Here is a 13,688-nt window from a genome sequence, read left to right as displayed (position 1 = left end):
TCATTTTGCACCAGAGGGCATACATGCCCTAGCATGGACAATCTGTCAGAATAAAGACACTTTTAAAGCCCAAGAATAATATTATTTGATTGACAGGGCTAATCAATTGTTTGAGCGTTGCCATTTCTTTTCCCGTTCACCCTGTTCGACCATAGCTGTCATTAACAGGCTGACAGCCTCCCACACAACACTGACATGACTCCTCTGGGTGGTCAGATTTGTATAAAAATAAACCGTGACCATATTTGTTCTCTTTAAAGACAGCTGAAATTGAAATGAAGACAACAGAATGTCTTAACTTTTAGTTCTGGAGGTTAAGTCTGCTCTGCTCTACGAGACGAGACGAGATGAGAGTGAGAAGGCAGGAGAGAATCCAACCTCTTTATCTTGAGCACAGGCTCTAGGTTAAGTACAGTAAGTTTGGCAAGATCAGAGGAGAGGCCTTGAAATACTTGACATGCATTAGAAACGTGATACGTCTCCATAATAGCTTTTCCTGTCTTACTAAGGTGTATTTTTAGCCACATTTTAGCTCAACAATACAGCATTTTCACTATTATACCATGAAGTATATGCCCCAAATTGGATAAAGCTAAATAATTAATCCACAGTATAATTCAAAAGCGCCAAATTGTCTCCTTATTTCTAAAGTGAATCTGGTTTTCCACTGATTCTACTCTGTCATCCTCCTCCTCAGGCCTTCTGGGGTCTGCTGGGGCACAGAATATGCCAGTGTGACTCTGTGGCTTTGGTGGCAAATGTTACATGTGGGAAATTATTCTTGGCAGCTGTTTTCAAAGGCCCCTGGAACAGTTAATATCTGTGACTGTATCGGTCGGAGCCGCGTGGCCCTTTGTGCTTTACTGGGCCATAGTTGTGGTGAGGGGGGTAAACCACTGCAGCCATTGATCTCAGCCTGTTCACCTCTCTGTAAGAATAATAACAAGCTGCTCGCCTGCTGTCTTTATGGCACTTGGCTTCTCCGCGTTTTTAATAAGCGGTTTGGCCACGGTCGCAGCTCTGACGCACACGTACCAAAATACCTTTGCAGTGGCGTCTGGTGATGGTTTTGACTTCGAGAGCATTTCCCCCCGCCCCTCTTTTCTCTAATAGGGAAGTGTGTTTCCCATAAAGGAACATGCTAAAACCTACATCCATGGCTCTTTGAAATAACGTATGGGTGGTGAACCAGGCAGACTGCAGCTTTAATTGTCTATCCAGTTTTTTCCCCCATGGTTTGTACTTTGATTGGGACTGATTGCACGTTAGCGTTGCTCATAGGAACAGCCTCATTAGTTATCAAAGATTACTTTATTAAATGCTTCATGCTACAGCCATTTTTCACTCTCCAGCATTATGATGGCTTTACAGATCCATTAATGCCGAAGTGTATTTTTAAAGAAAGGCCTCCAGCAGTAATTCTTTAAGTGGTGCCCGGGGACACTCAGGGTTTTCTCTGGGACTTCAGAGAGTCCTTGAAGTGGTTCTGGATATGTTTTATAAAAAATGAGGAATAAATCTAATCTTGATTGAACTTTAAGTCCATAGTTACGTTTAAAGAATATGGATGGAATAAGACATGAAGGTTTCACTCTCACTGTAAACTTCCAGATTATAAAACAATAATTCACCGCTATCGTAAAAATGTCCAATATAGGTTTGTGTGTGTAATCATGAAGTACACTGTGATATCAAATGACATGTCTAAAAAACCTCTTTGTCATTTTATATTTCTATTCTTTTTGACGTTGATAGACCAATGAGACCTGACCTCATGACATCATGCAGCCAGCAGAGGGCAGACAAGCTACACCATACAGAAGAAAGCAGACTTTGATCCCTGGCCAAGAAAAGAGAGGGGGGGAAAAGAATCCTTTTAACACCATTACGTGAGGAAACTCATCAATTCCTAAGAGCAATCTGAGTTAGCTGATGTTACCAGGCAATTTCTATCCGGCCACAGCCACGAGGAAAACTGTAAATTTTTCAAGTCTGAATTGTCCTCCATTAAAGTAATGGGGTTCTAAAAGAGAGACACGTTCAACTGTTGCCTTTCACAGGCACAAGAGCACATATTTCCCCATTTATTGAAGTGTCAGTCATTTATCGGTATCTGTGAATGTGTCGGAGACAGCTTTAACACAATATTCTACACAGTCTGCACTCACTGGACAATAAAGAAGAAGATTTATGATTGGTTAGAGAGTTAATCAATAGGCAACGATATTTCTCCTGCTAATAAAAAAAAAATAAAAAATACATTTTTGAGGAGAACTCAAGCAGAGTTTGACGACCTTGTTTTGTTGGACTTGCCCTCCAACCCAGTAGTGTTTCATAAACTAGTACACACTAAAACTGCACAGAAACAACCACATAACTCGGGGAGGAGGGAATGAGGTCGACTGTTTGGCATCAGCGTTAAAGCCACAATCCGCATTTCTCCAAACTTGTACTTTTGCTGAGGGGGGGTTTACGTTTTTTAACTTTTTGTTTGGGCTAAAGTGTTATGACAAACTGCTGCGTACCACTGCAGGGGTATCATTAAGATTTGAATTGTTCTACAGCTGTTGCACTTCTACTACAATATGTTATCCATAATGAACACTGAGAACATTTATTGTGTTTAAAAATACATCAAGTTATTACAGTGTATCACAAAGGTAATAACTTCCCATGAAAGTCTACTGAGAGTCAGGATGCAGCCAACATTTGCATTTTTACCCAAAGAAGGAAAGGGTTCAACAGAATTAAGGCATCTTTAGAGTCAGGTTTGGCCTCACATTACTTGACCTTCCATGACATCTAAGGCCTTGTTTGGAGGGGGCTTGACCCCCTATTCTCTGTTTGCAGCACATATTTCCCCTGTGGCAATTCTCCTCAGTACACTCCCCGATGTCTGAGCTGACATCATTGTTCTGTTTGGACACAAATTGGTTTGGACCGACAAGGCAGTCGTCACAGTTCATATCAGCCCGTCTCTTGGCCTGGTGGTGTATCCTTACACATGCATCATTATCTCACGTAAACAGTGGAAATGTGAGACTGTCCGGGGAACAAACCCCTTTCAAGGCAACAAAGCGAGGGGCTGAGTGAAAAGATCCTGGGCGGTGACACTCTCGTTTAGCTTCAATTAACGAAAACAACGAGCAGAGCTGCTCGTGAAGGCAGCTGGGTCCAATGTGTTTATTTGTTCTGAGGCAAATATGTATGACTCAAGGTCTGCATGCATCCAAGGATGTTTGAATCACAAAAACATGGAGAGGGAACAGGGGTTAGAAAAATGTCCCTCACATTGAGATGTACTTGAGTTGAACACAATGCCCTCCCCTCTTCTCTCTCTCTTTATCTCTTTATGTCCCTCTGTCTCTCTCCCTCTTTCACACATAGAGGCTCTACTGTGCATCCTCGCACTGAGTCCTTTTCGTATGCAGTGCAGGGGCCCCGATGAGGGCCTTCCCTTGGCTCTTCAACCAAACAGAGAGGATGGTGTTATCAGGATGCTGCCAGGAGGTTGTCAGCTCTTATTGGGCCGGGCTGACCGAGTGGCCGTTTGGCGGATGCGTGTCGATGCCAGGCTCCCAGCGCCTTACCCTATGGACATCTGCTGCGTGTGGAAAGAGCTGTGGAGTTTGTCTGTGGTTGCATCTTAATCCTCCATCTCTTCAGCTCCAGCCATGCCTGGCCGCACAAACCAGCAGCTCTGCTCGCCTTGCTTGTATTAATTGCCCTTGCCTGGCTCGCTGTTTGCTTCTGATTACACTCATTAATTTCAATTCCCTAGGAAGCCACCACCACCGTAGCTGCATTTAGACACACACACGCACACACACACAAACTGCTCTCATTCCTGCGTAAATGCATATTTGTATTGCATTACATGCATTAAATGTATGATATGAGATTTTTTTTCCACATAGATTTCTTGGTCTAATTTTGCACATGCACACACAAATAATACTGCAGTCTAAGTTCATAATAGTTGAGAAGCCATACAATATAATTTTGAGTGTAAGTGAAATTGCCTAAAACACCACAACTGTCATGTAAGATATTTTTTATTATTTGTAATTTATTGTTGTTTTTTTCAATTACTGGAGCTTCATTCATTCATTTTTATGAGTATTATAATATGTGAACTATGCTGTGGGCTTGTGCAAGAGAGTCATCATGTACATATGTTGTTTATCATTACTTTTATGTTTCCAGTTTCCTGTGATCATAGGCAGTGATGCAAACACTCCTTCTGTGTCATCACTGACTGACCATTTGTATGTCAACAGCAGCTGTAATCTGCATCTGCTTTCTTCCTCAGATGGTCTCTCTCTCTGCAGGACAGGGGACAAGAAGAAAGAAGTTCTGACCTGCTGGCCATAAGTCACTGTCCTCATCCCAGCAGGTGGACCACATCTGGTAAAGCACCAGCATCTGGACCGGCAGGGTGGCCTTGTAATTATAGCAGTGCTGTAGACTCAAAATTGCAAGGAAAAATCAATGTCAGACCATTTTATTACCTTTGACTCATTACATTTCCAAGCTAATAAGCAAACACAAATGTGGCATAATCAGCTAAAGCAGGCTACAGCAGCTTAGTGGCAAAATTGATGACAGTATCATATTTTAAGAGCTTTCCTTGATGAACAAACATGGAAAAAATGTGTGCCTATAAATCCATGTACGTATCAGGCAGTTAAAGTATTTCAAACAGACACACTAGCCCTTGGTTCAGGATTAACTTTTAGCGTCTCACCCAGGTGTTGGTTTCATGGTTTGTCCACAGAGTGCATCATTCCTCAGTGTCATCAACAGCTTGTGTTGTTTTTTTCCTTTTTTAAGTTGAGAAAGAAGTTCTAGGCGTAGCTGCTAACTCTCCACAGCAGCCACTAAGCCGACCTACGGGCCAGTTAAACCCTCCCATACTACCAAGCTGTGTGGCCTCTTGCCTTCTGTCACCCTATCACCTCAGAACCTGGGATTTTCTGGTCAGGGGGAAAGCGGGGCTTCTGGATTGACTCATCGGACAGCTGTACCTTAAAGGGCCTCATGGGGGCGTCACCCTCAGGGTCACGGCCCTTGGCTGTGATTTGACGGCCAGGCACAAATAAAAACCTCTGAAGCTTGACAACTTCCTTGCTGAGCCCACATAACCCAATTAGCGAAGTCGGAGAAAATGAAAACATTCCAGACTCAAATTCCCAAGACGGCCGTAGCCGTTTATTAAATCTACTTCTTGTTTCGCCCTCTTCCTAAAATTCTCTTGGACTTATTTTAATGGTTCAACAAGGACCGACTTAACGATTCAATTTAAAGCCAGAGGGTTGCAGATACAGTGTATTCCTGGCTGCACTGAATCTTGCAGACAGAGTTCCATCGATCATTATGTTAACCTGCTGATATCTTTTTAAAGGACAGCCAGATAATGAGCACAGATTGCCTCAGCTCTGCAGGTATGAAGAGACTACATCACCCGGTGGGCAGTGTAGGCTGCAAAAGACGCTGGAGGGTGAAGGCAAAAACGAAGGGAAGTCTCCAGCAGAAGGTCATATTGATTGATAAAGCACCCTGTGGACTGGCCTGTGGATTGCTCAACCCCCCATAGTGTGTTTGTGGTGGGATATACCAGACAGCTGCCTGAAGGCCCCTGAACAACACAGACAGGCAGGGGAAGACAGTGAAATCAATGATGGACTCATACAGAGCCCTGATGGGTTCTTCCCAATCATCTAAAGTGGCTCCCTTGGCCTTTTTACTCGCACCTTCGCTAGAAAAATAGCATGATTTGTTAAAGACACTTGAGTTCAGGCCAGAGGAGCAAGCACATTCTGCACTAAAGCAGCAATCGATGACTGGAGAAAGATACATCTCTCTTGCTCTCCAAATAAATAAAAAAACAGCAACTTGGCATTATAAAGCAACTCAGAGACTAGAATAACACAAATTTCAGCCCGAGAAAGATGAAAATGGCGAGGAATGCTTGCAGGAATCTTGCATTTGCCTATTGCGACCTGGTCCCTGGTGTCTTCTCTCTCCCTCATGGACTTCTGACAGAGCCAGATAGGCCTCCTCACTGCTGACAGCCAAATGTCCTCATCCATCCTCATCCGAGAGCCCGCAGGCGTCATCAACCCAGTCTAGATTTCCCCAGACGAAACCCCAACGCAGAAAACTCCTGCCCCAAGCCCGGTCGGGCCATGGAGCCGGGAGCATCCCGGTGGAGCCTCTGTCAATATGTCATCATCGTCATAGCTGCCAGTTGGCAGCCTAGGAACCCGCTGCAGATGTGTCAGCAAAAACAGTCTCCATTTTATTATTATTTCTTTCCACTGAGTGTCCAACGTAGGATATAAACCCTACAGATGTATTTACAGTTAGGGCCATAACTCAAACAGCCCACGATATTCTTCCCATTCCTCTGATGAAAAGGTATTTGTGACGATGAACAGACCCATGAGGCAGCGGTTGTTTTGTGAAAAGGGGCACACTCGGACGGGTGGAGCTGTAAAAGCAGACGTAAGCACTTATAAAGTCCAACCTGCTATGCTGACATCACAATTTTAGCCAGTGTGGAGAACAAACCGACCGTTTCATAGGATGATACACCTTCCGAACAAATGTAGCACATGAATTATTTAGTTTTATCATTTGTGTGGGGGCTACAAGGGAAACTGTGAGGCTTGACTACAAAGACATACTTCATAGGTATCCTTTTTGCTACAGAAAATGGGGTTTCTGAAAAAGCTTTAAGAAAAGCCTTTATAGAGTTATAGAAGCGTTGGGTCCCATATGTTTCAAACAGTCACCGATGTACCGTTGAAGAATGTTCTGACTCTGCTTTCTTTACAATAGCTTCTCTTTTTAGTGTCACAATATATCCTCCACGGCAAGCTGCTGCAGTTTACAATAATAAGGCACAACAGAAGCATTGCACTGAATTGGCCAATATTTATTCATTGAGACCAGAAAGTGGACTGTAACTATGAAGCACTTTGCTAAAAGCCTGGAAATCACTGCAATATTACAGCCATTTGGAAAACAAGATCATTCTCGGTGGAACATTTCTGGGCTTCATATCATCAGGCTTGAGATGATGATTGTCTATGGAGCATTTAGTGAGGGTCATAGAGGAAAAGGAGAAAAGGGGCAAATAACAAAGAGTGGAGAGGAATTGGAGAACAAGCAAATGCGGACGTCTACCTACATAGTCCCTCGCAGCATGTTCCTTCCCAGCTATTTACTGGAAATTGCAACTTTGCAGCTATTGCCATCAAATAATTCTCTCGTGTCAAGGAGTGGAGGAGAACAAACCTACCCATGTCAACCTGACCTTCCAGTCACATAATCAGAATCAGCTTTATTGGCCATTTATGCTTACACACACAAGGAATTTGTCTTACATCAATAATGTCACCTGGTCTGCTTATTTCCTGAAACATTAATCGCCTCCGCCCGTCCCTCACTCCCAGCAGTACGGCCATCCTCGTCAAACGCCCTGGTTACATCCCGCATTGACTACTGCAACTCCCTTCTCTTTGGTCTCCCTCTCAAGTCCATCCACAAACTTCAACTTGTCCAGAACTCTGCCGCTCGCATCATCACCAGAACGCCCTCTGTTAATCATATCACCCCTGTCCTACAGCAGCTTCATTGGCTCCCGGTTAAACATCGCATCACCTTCAAAATTCTGCTCGCTCCGCTTTACCTCTCTGAACTCCTGCACATCAACACACATACTGGCACTCTCAGGTCTTCTTCTTCCATTCAACTCACTGCACCACCCGCCCGCCTGTCCACCATGGGGTCCAGGGCCTTCAGCCGCTCTGCCCCCCACCTCTGGAACTCTCTCCCACCACAAATCTGTAATATCGACTCTCTCTCCATTTTCAAATCTCATCTCAAAACACATCTTTTTAAACTGGCTTATTCAGTCTGATCATTCTTCACCCGGTCTCATAACTCCTTTACATCCTGTACATTTTTGTTTTTTGTGTTTTTAATATTAATTTTATCGTTGTGTTGTTACTTTGTTGTTTTTATCTCTGATCTGTAAGGTGACCTTGAGAGTTTTGAAAGGCACCTTTAAATAATTGTATGTATTATTATTATTATTATTCAGTAACTGAGCTCTCAATGTACAAAAGTATAACATTAAATAAAAACATAATATAAGCAAAAGACTACAACGCTAATTAAGACAATAGTGCAGTGGTGAGTATTGCAAAAAATGCTGAGATAAATATGATAATAAATATGTAATTATGTAACAGACGATTAATTTACATGAGGTAGACTTTTCACAGTATTTACATAAGCAGTGTGCATAGACTGATGAGGAGGATAATATTACTGTATTTACATGATTACATTAGGCTACATGCCATGATGTAATGCTAAGCTAACAGGGGACAGGACGACCCTTGAGATTTAATTTCAGAAGCAGAAGCCAATAGGATAATGATGAATAGAACAAATTCAACTGGAGGTAAAACATTTAAAGGGGCTATATGTAACTTTTTACAAGTATTAATCGTTTTTATCGCCCATTAATAAGCGAACGGTTAACTGATGTGAAAAAGTAGATGTTCACTGTCTATCTGTGTTGCCTGTATAAAAAGTTTCCCCGGGTCGTATTTTCCGCGAAAGCTCCAGGAAGTGACATTTTATGCATGTGGTCAACGTCCTCCTCACTCTGCTCCGCTTACAGAGATCAACAGAACAAACTCATCACACACTCCCGGTCTTCACCTCCACAGGCAGAGGCCGTCTTCCACACACTTCTATCCCCCCTAGGAGCTCTCAAAGGTGGACAAACTCATCACACACTCCTGCTCTCAGCCAGTGCCTGCAGAGACTGTCGTTTGTAGGATGGAGAATGAATACAGACACACAGACTCCTTCACAGACTTTCACATGTGTATGACCACTTACCTCCTCTGTAAACATTATGCCGGTAAATATCAAGTGTTTCGTGGCCGATGATGATGCTCGTTTGTGTACGTCAAGCATGTATGACGAGCGTGCGAGGGGGAGCGAGCAACAGGTTACTGGTGCAGTTCACCTTTGAAGTAGTTAAGGTGAAACTGTCTTTTTACGTTGTATTATTGACCTACTTAACTCCCTTCAAGTCGAAGCATCAAATACAACTTGTTTAATAGCTAACATTTGATATTAACAATTACAAAACATTGAAAAAAAGGGGATAAGTACAGCCATGCTACTGGTTAGCTACATGGACCTGTTGTTAAACATACTGATATTCATAATGATATTCTGCTAATAAGTTCAACATATCCAAAGTTATCAATTTAAATCTTGCTAGCATACCATTAGCTGTCTGGCTATCAGCTGAGTAAAAGCACTCTGAAAGCTGCACAGAGGACTAGCCTACCTCCCATTGAAAAGTCTTAGCTATGACCTGTTCCATTAACTGGAGTAGTTAACACCATTTTTATTGCCCTATAATGTTTAAGTTATAATGAGTTTTTCAGGTGTTAGTCACAACCACAGGTGCCAGATTGTTGGCCTCCAGTGCCCTAAGGGTGATTCTGACCTCCACATTGTCCATGAATTCTTGATAATGGACACACTGTTGAGCAATATCCCAACATGTTTGACTGTGTCTTTTGGTCCTACATAATAGTTCATATTGGTTACTACTCCTCAAAGCTAAACACTTGTAGGAAATTGTGTTTTAATGATGTTGTTTGATTATTAAGTTCAGCAAACTGGATTAACAGTTGGGAGTGTCTGAGGCTGCATGTGAGGTGATGTGTGACCTTTGACTGAGGAATGTTTTTCATAGCCAGGTCATCCATCTTCATTTTCTCTGGGTGGTTTACAGTGCAGTACAGCATTTGTTCAAACAGCAGAAGTGTTTGGATAGCTCGCTCCGTTGAGTTAAACACACCCAAGCAGTCTGAAATGACACCCATCAGTCAAACTTTGTTTCAATAAAGGATCAGGTTAAGTTCATGTAATCACTTACTGTAATTGGACTTTAAGATCACATTCTTCAGCTGTGTCAAAATAAGGAAACAGGTTTTTTCATGAGTAGCTGGGAAGCCAAAGAAAACTCCCAAGTACCAAGCAAAAAAAAAAAGACAATTAACCTTCAAAAAAATTACACATAAATGACTGTCTGTTTGTAGAGAAGAAACATTCTTTGAAGTGTTTTTCCTTCAGTTTGTCTGATACAAAGTCAACTGTCCTTCCAGCGTCCATAAATCCTGAGACACTAAGAAAGTGGAGGAGCATTCAAATCAGCTCATTCCTGAGAAGTCGATGGCCAGCCTCTCAGGGACGCTGATTGACATTTTATACAGCGTCTGCAGTTTAGTGGTATTGATGGCATTCAATTTAACAGTATATTCTTTTAATAAGGGTGCTGCCAGATGCCTGGTGCTTCCAAAGTGCTCTTTAAGAGACAGCGAGTTAAAGAGAAAGTGATGGAGACACAAAGAAGGTCAGAACTAAGTGATGTTCTTTCTCTCAAGCAATTATTTTAAGATACTTGCTTTTTTTCACTGGGCTGGGTAAACACAATGTTTTGGCTGTGAAACTTTTTTTTATGATTTCACTCTGTGCTCCATGACAACTGGAATGAACCCATGACTGAGGTTTAAATGGTTACTGTCAGTTCTACTTTGAGGATGTTACAGGCACAACAGATGCAACTGACATAATTTACTTCACTGCAAGATAACATATTTCTCGTTTGCGTTATTTGAAATTGATGCAATTAAGCCCTGATAGAGACAGCAACCGACAGATACCAGTCAACACATGGTACCTTCTCTCGTGATGCTGTGGATGCTTGTTTCAAAGATTTTCACCCTTCAGTTGGGTTTCACCTCCTGTAAAAATTGTAATAACATAAATGTGATGGGATTCATTTGCTAGTAAGGAATATCTCTGTGGGCGGACCATGACAACAAAGAGCTTTTCACTAAAAATGTATGTGAACACCTCAAACAGGATTTATAGTCATGGTTTAAATTGACACAAATGCAAAATGCTACAAAACATTTATGGACTTATATACATTTCACACATTTGCAAAGTGTAGGTTGGGTATACATATGTTTGGATGTTTTTTGTCCAGCACCCAGTACTTAAACTTTCTCGAATGTGCGTGCCTTTTTGACATTTTAGGTTGGGAATACGAACATCAGTTGACAGAAATGAAGATGCCACATATGGACAAATACAAGAAGTGTTTTAAAAAGTACTTTAGATGATGATACTTACTGTACCATTTAAGTCAACTGGGCGCCTGTGGCTCAGTTGGTAGAGTCGTCGCCTCTCAACTGGAAGGTCGAGGGTTGGATCCCCAGCTGAGCAACATGTCCGATGTGTCCTTGGGCAAGACACTTAACCCCGCATTGCTTCGGTGGCGGTGTATGAATAGATTAGTGTTGTACTTACTCTGATGTACGTGCGCTTTGGGTAAAAGCATCTGCTAAGTGAATTGTAGCATTGTAGGGTGCTTTAACACCTAAATGCCTTTTTACATTGGATGGTATTATGGTTTGAAAAGTCCTGAGGGAAGATTTTAAAAGTGTTGTAGATTACATTGGGGCACTGATTTAAGTCAGTTGGTAGAGCAGAAGCCCTTGTAAAGAGGATACAGTGGTCGCTGGTTTGACTCCCAGTCTTTGACTATTTGATGCATTTAATCCCCCACTCTCTCGTCCCCACATTTCTCTTCAGCTGTGCTATCTAATGAAGGAAAAAAGGACAAAACATTTTCTCAAAAATAGTATCGGTGACATTGTCCTCAGACTCGCGTATCAGGTGTGGGGTACAACATCAATTCCCAGTCCTGTTTAATCAATCAATCTGCTTCCCCTAAAACAAGGCTGGAGTCCAGACTGTCCACTTGTCCTTTGAACAGTAGAATTATTATATTTTTTTCCAGTTTTAACACATGGGTCAAACATACAGGTCGTAACTTATTTCATATTTGTATTGCTACAGAAGCTCAATATATGAATGAATGTTTCTACTCTACACACTAGACACATTCTTTCAGTATGACTTTGCATTATTAGACACTGTAATGAGCCAAAGAGTTTGCAGAGAATTTCACAGGCTCTTGTGTCCAAACAACAGAGAAAGGCTGCTTTAATTTGTATGACTCGTCATTGCCCTTTCCCTTAGCCATCCTCTTTATAAATGCCATGGGGCATCCACTTAGTCTAGACACCCGACCACACAAGGCGACACTGGTTGCCCCAGCCTGAGACACTGCCATCTGTGTGTGCACGCTGCTGCGTCTGTGTACACCAAACTACTAACACGAAAGGAAAAAGAGATTCATGTGGCGCACACATGCACCACGTGGCTCTGACAGAAAGAGAACAAGCGTGAGACGCCCCCCCACCCATGGGTACAAGGAATCTGTGGCAGACAGTGTCACCCGCCCTGGCTACTGCTTTAATTAAAGCCCTAATGATAGGCTTTCAACTTATCATCACACATAATCGCTCGGCGCTAGTTAGCGCTGGCACAATTGCAACCATCTGCTCTGCTAAGAACACATTCTGATCATTCTTTTTATAGCACTAGTAGTTCACTTACAGTATTTATATTAGGAGACTCCCATTATGGGACGGTCTGTTTAAACACTGTGCATTAATGAGGCACATCTGTGTAAGAAGCAGTAAGTCGAATAGGCAAATACTGAATGTGACTGTTGATTTAGTGTTACTGGTTTTTGAAGTGGTGACCTGGTAACCATTTGTTTTGCTTACATTCTTCATCCCTCTAGTACTGTATTGCAGTTTTCTTTGCGTGGATTTATCTTGCAGGGCTGTGACAATTATGTGGTAACAATCAGTCGTTTTACTTTAACACAGAACTTACTTCAGAGGAACATAAATACATTAAAACTAAAGACCTTCTTCAGATTACAATCCTCCTTAACACTGAAAATACATGAAGTGATTGACTACACAGCAAGTATTTTAAACTTGTGATCTTTTTAACCAGTTGTATTTCAGCACTTAGAGTTCAATTTCTAAATTGCGCTTTAAAAAAGAAGTTTTAATTATCTGTGACACTGTTTGGATCAATGTTGTTAATTGAACCGGCCATCTCCAAATATCTTAAGATGCAACAGCTAATGTAAAGTGCACCTCCACAGGCCTGTCCTCAGCATGTTCTCAAGAAAGAAATCCAGAACAATGAGTTTAAACAACTGGCTATTGTTTTTATTCATGGGGTTCTGGATGTATTAAACAAAACATATATGCCTATGTTGATAATATTAGCTGTAAAGCTGCTAAAAGCCAAGGTAGCCAAGCTAGTCAATTTTTCCTCTTCATGCTAAACTCAGTCAAACTAGCTGGTGGTAGCTGTATCCTTCCTTATATGATCATTTGCATCTACCTCTCAGCAAGAAGGCAAATAGCCTTCCCTTTTGTTTAATAAGCAGCATGAATGGATGGATGAATGGACCTTGTGGGTGGTGATGATGATTGGTGATGTAGGTGGTGATGGTCGTATCCTGTTACCTCTTTCTGACTGTTGAGTCTTTTAAAAAAAAGCAGCTAAAAACGTTGATGTTTAGACTATGGGTAATCATGTCCATCCAGTCTACCTATTGATCTATGTTTTACTGTGCCAATTATTGTTCCTGGTCATAGCAGGATTTTATAATGTCGGTCCATGAAGTACTCGTTTGTTCCTGTTTT

Source organism: Labrus mixtus, chromosome 13 (assembly GCF_963584025.1).
Source record: "Labrus mixtus chromosome 13, fLabMix1.1, whole genome shotgun sequence".
Lineage (NCBI taxonomy): Eukaryota > Metazoa > Chordata > Actinopteri > Labriformes > Labridae > Labrus > Labrus mixtus.
Note: the sequence above shows the minus strand (reverse complement) of the source record.